Raw genomic sequence first — 5,414 nt, 5'->3', positions numbered from 1 at the left:
AGTGGTATTTTTAGAATAGATTCTACTAAAGGGCTCTTATAGTAGGTCCATACTAAAGTTGACCACATTCACAATATTGGATTATATTCTTTCTAAGCTTGATTAACAAAGATAAGAGTTTTTAGACCAACCATGTGATATGCTAGGCCTAATGAAAATAAAAAAGAAAGACGCCAACAAGATACCAACAAGATGTGTAAATAAGCTGGGCTTGGTGGCTCAGCCTGTAATCCTAGCACTTTGGAAGGCCGAGGCAAATGGATTGCTGAGCCTGTGGGTTCAAGCAACTGGGCGAGATCTAGTTTCTACAATTAAAAAATATGTATATATATGTATATGTATATACATATCTCCAGACTTGGTAGTGTCCTAGTGCATGCCTGTAATCCAGCTATTTGGAAGGCTGAGGTGGAAGGGTCGCCGAAGTCCAGCAGGTCGACGCTAGGGTGGCTGTGAGTGTGCCATTGCACTCCAGCCTGGGCAACAGTGTGAGACTCCAACTCAAAAAAAATAGTGTAACCAGACAGAATTCCAAGTATTAAAACTATTTGAATGTGCACACTTTACAAGGAACACTCGCTTTTAAACTTGTTTTCATGCTCTCAGAACTTTATTAGGTGAAAGAGAAAACCACTGAATAGTTGCCTGCCTGGTTCAGGACAACTGGAAAAGAGGAACCTTTCCTTAGAGATATGCATATCTTAGACTTTTTTAAAGTAGCACTGACTGCCTGACCAACTCTAGTCCCAGTTCAGATTATTGTTTAAATGGTCACCCAGAGGAAGGCAAGTCTCTAGGAATATGACAAGATGACAAGGTCGGAAGCAGAAACCCTGCTCTGTATGAAGACAAACAGGTTCCCATATGTATGCTGGGTGGAGGGATATCTCTGCTATTCCCAGACCAATACTTGACAGAGGGCGACCATGACAAATGACAAAAGGACCAGTTTCTCTAAAACAGGTAAAAAGTAATTGCAGAGGAAAATCAAAAGCAAACAAACAAACAAACAAAGACCTCAATGATGTAAAAAAGGAATGAGATAAGTCTTGATACTTCATTGTTACCTGACTCCAGTACCCAAGATACCATGAACCAGCCCTTCCAGAAGCTGTTCCTAGCAAACCCACTGGGCAGAGGGGGCTATGTAGAAGGCTGGACGGCAGAAGGCTGTCGGGGGCTAGGTTTCCTTTACAACAGTGAGAAGGGGCTTGAATGGGGACAGCAGACCTGCAGCTGCACCCCACCTCCCCAGGCTTCCATCACAATAGCCAGTCTGGGATACGGACTCCCCACAGAGGCTGGGTTGTCACAGTTACACCTCTCAGGAATTCTAGGCAAGGGCACTGGGCTCCCAGAAATGTGCTCTGTGTGTTCTCTCCTGTGCAGGGTAAGCCCTGTCTCAGCCCACCCCTCAATTTGTTTGTCCAGTAGGGAGAGTTGTCATAGATGAGTTTGGGGTCTTGAGACTTGGGTTGTAGGGAGCTCAGCTGGCTGCACTGACCTGAGCCACTCTGAAGAGGAGGAGAGAAGGCTGTTGAGGCTGGAGCAGAGCCCCCTGTCCAGGGCAGGGTGACTGTCTCCTTCACAGGGCTCACCTGGGTTTCCTGCAGAAGGAAGCTGGTGGTGCAGAAGCTGTGAGTGGGGCTCCTGATGGGCTGGCAAGATGTGCAGAATGGGTGGGGGCACAAAGACAGTGGCTGCTCCAGGGGCCCAGTGGAGTCCACGACCAAGGGTAGGCTGAGAGGTGGAGGGGTCCTTGTGTAAAATCCCTGCCTGTCAATTGTCTGCGTCTTCTTGTAGACCGACCAGTTAGGTCAGGTAGGCCAAAGATGTTTTTGTATTTTTGTGTTTTTTGAGTTGGAATGTCACTCTGTCGCCCATTCTGGAGCACAGTGGCACACTCACGGCCACCCCAGCGTCGAATTTGCTGGGCTCCAGTGATCCTTCCGCCTCAGCCTTCCAAGTGGTAGGAACCACAGGCACACACTACCATGCCTGGTTAATTTTTTTGATTTATTGTAGAGGTGCAGGCTTGCCAAATTGTCTGGGTTGGTCTTGAACCCTCGAGCTCAGGCAATCCACTCACCTCCGCCACCCAAAGTGCTGGGATGACAGGCGGAGCCACCCAGCCCGGTGCAGTGGTGCTTGAAGACACTGATACTCCTTTGCCAGGCCCAGAAACTGCAGACTTGCTTGGTGCTTGTGATGATCCATCATAACCACCTTTAGTGGGTCTCCTGCTGCTGTTTCCTAGATCAGGTCATCATTACCTGTGCCATACCAGGCCATAACCAGTAGCCTGCTGAAAAGTGGTCATAGGGATGCTGAGATTCACACCGTGTTGCTTGGCTGAGGTGGAAGGGACAAACATGGTGGGCCCATATTGGAAGGCACCGGGCATGCCTGTATAGTAGGGCCAGCATAGTTGTAGCCAGGTGGCAGCACAGGAATCAGTAAGGACTGCTGGACTGCGTTGTGCTGTGACTGAGCTAGTGCCACACCTGATTCTTAAATAAGAAACTTTCCTTTCTAACTATAAAATCACCTTTCCACTAGACCAATATAGAAGGGAATAGAATGTACTATTGCAGGGAGCTGATATATTCTGAGGACAATATATTAGTCAATATTATGCAATTTAAAAAATTTATTTATGCTCTCTGCAACTTCTGCGTGCCAGATAATGCCTTCCATACATATATACATTACCTCAAACACAGGTAGCAAATGTATACCATTCATCTTCATAATTTTATAGGTAGGGACACTAAGTTTCAAAAAAAAAGTAAGTTGCACAGAGTTAAAGTATGAATAAATATCTGATTCAGGATCTTATTCTTGGCAAGATTGGTTCCAAATGCTATAGTGTTAACCGTTAGTAGACACACACAAAAACTTCTTAACAAGAGATTTAAGCAACAGAATGGTTCCAAACATCTAGGAATGTAAGAAGGAAAAAGTCAAAAAGTAATGTCTTTATTTTCCATTTCTTTTTTTTTTTTTTTTGAGTTGGAGTCTCACTCGGTTGCCCAAACTGGAGTGCAATGGCCACTCCCGGCCTCCGCAGCCTTGACCTGCTGGGCTCTGGAGATCCTTCCGCCTCAGCCTTCTGGGTAGCCGGAATTACAGGCTTGCGCTACCACGCCCCTGGTTTTTTTTTAATTTATTGTAGAGATGAGGTCTCGCTGCCAGGCGGGTCTCGAACCCGCGGGCTCAGGCAGTCCACTCACCTCAGCCTCCCAAAGGCGCGGGATTATAGGCTGAGCCACCGAGCCCGGCTTATTTTCCATTTCAAAAAGAGTATGCAAACAGAGTCCCAAACTGCAATTGTCACCATCCCTTAATAATTTTTAAGTATTTTATCCTGAGACCCCCCCCATAAAACTAAACTATGATATTTCATTGGTTTCCCACCCCCTCCCCCACTGTGTCTTATGAATGCTCTGGTTCAGACCTTGATCTGGAGAGGGATGTTTAGAAGTGTAACTCAGAATAGGAAATGAACTGGCCACTGATTAAAACAGCAAGTATAGTCTCATTTCTCTTCAACTGACTAACATTTAAATGCTGTCCATGGCATTCAGTTTGGTATATTATTTAAAATCTACATTCTTGTTCATCAGGAAATTTCTTGGGCTGAGCTTATGCTGATCATTTTAGTGCACAATTTTTAAGCTCCAAATGATTCAACACAAGCAACTAATAGAATGTGTTCCCTGTACACTTCCTGAAGTTTAAAATTACTTTGGTACATTTCTTTTCTTTTCTTTCTTTCTTTCTTTTTTTGCAAAATAAATGCTTAACAGAAAATAAAACATTTTAGTGGAATCTATTAAAATACAGTCTGATTTACTAGATTTTTAAAAGTATTGGTGAGCAAGGACTTTAACATCTTGCTTAATATTTACTTTATGGAAACGTTTTTCAATATTATCAGATAAGATTGATTGGATTTTGGAGAGAGAGGAGATAAATGAGATCCAGTAGATTCCCACTGTAATATTCTTGTAAGATAATTGCATAATTATAATGAGAAAGTACAACAGAACTTATTTGACCCTTGAAAGAAAAGCTTGAATTATTTTTGCAAAGTATATTGCTAGTAATAGATAGTTATTAGTGATTAATTAAACAGTTTCAGTAGGGCAGGGCAATTTTTAAAGGTATATGTTGAAGAAACATAATCAACAGTTTTAATGGTGGTGGTGATTACCAAAACTCACTGTTCATCAGAATTACCTGTGGTTGTCTGAACCTCATCCTAGAAATTCTCATCATTTGGTCTAGGTTTTGTAAATCTTGCAGTTATTCCTAATGTGCAGTCAGGGTTGAGAACTGCTTGGTCAGATTAAAATCAAAGAGATGAATTAAGAACAGCTACTGAGTCCTGGTAGAAAATAAAGTTATGTTTTAAAAAAGAAATAAATGTTCTTTTGATAAAAACAGGTTATTTACTGCCCAACTTTAAATACAGGGTGATTTCCCTGTCTTACAGTTACCTATCTTATTTCCTTTAACTTAATAATTAGTCTCCAAGCAAGATGTTTATTGCAGAAACATTTGATAGAGAATTCTTAGAACTAGTTTGAGATTTTAAAGAAACACACTTTTGAGTAATGACAAAGTTCCTGTCACCATCTCTATCTTAATTCCTCAGAAGTCGTACTGATAAGCCAATAAAATCCTGTTAATTTTTACTGAGTTTTACAAATATGCGAAGCAAACTGAATAGCTATTCTCATCTTTTGCCTTTTGTGATGAAGTGGTAATAAAAATAGTTATGGGGGAGAAAACAGAGGAAATAAAATGTGTTTTGTCCTTTCATGAAAATACATTTTTCTGAGTTGCAAAATTGAAAATCTGAAAATGTTTCTCTACACTAATGGTATTCCTCCAGCTAGATGGTGGGAGCACAATGGAGGATATTAAACAAAATCAATGAAATAAAAGATGAGGCAAGATACAGTCCGTGACAGAGACTAGGCTCCCCTTCTCTTTCCATTATGTTGGGTGTAGAAAATGGAGAGAAAAGTAGAGAGGAAATTAAAGGTTTTCAAATTGTGTCTTGGTTAAGAAGGACCTCATTCAAAATTCTGTGATAAGGAAAAAAAATTATTATATCAAATAAAAGAGAAATCTATGAACAAGGTTTTTAATACGCCAAGATTTAAAAAATAATAAAAGGCAGGGAAAAATAAACCCAGAAAATAAAAACACAAAAACAGAAGTAAATATTTCAGAAATATTTTGTGTTGCGAAACAATGTGAATATGAATTCAATAAAACAGTAATCTAAATATATGTCATTAAACCAGAAAGAGAAAAAAAGACATATTTCAGACAGAAGAAAATACACTGAGGATGAAAATGCATTAGCATAAAAATGCTGAAAATAACAAGAAATGTAGAGC

General features: G+C 40.9%; 1 pseudogene; it reads right to left on the bottom strand.

The window, feature by feature from the left end:
* Window positions 1-1,411: 1,411 nt before the first annotated feature.
* Window positions 1,412-2,510, bottom strand: LOC103256060 (annotated as a pseudogene).
* Between the last annotated feature and the right edge of the window lie 2,904 nt (window positions 2,511-5,414).

This window comes from Carlito syrichta, unplaced genomic scaffold (genome assembly GCF_000164805.1).
Source record: "Carlito syrichta isolate Samal-C Ts95f unplaced genomic scaffold, Tarsius_syrichta-2.0.1 Scaffold288889, whole genome shotgun sequence".
Lineage (NCBI taxonomy): Eukaryota > Metazoa > Chordata > Mammalia > Primates > Tarsiidae > Carlito > Carlito syrichta.
Note: the sequence above shows the minus strand (reverse complement) of the source record. Positions and strands in the feature narration are given on the sequence as shown.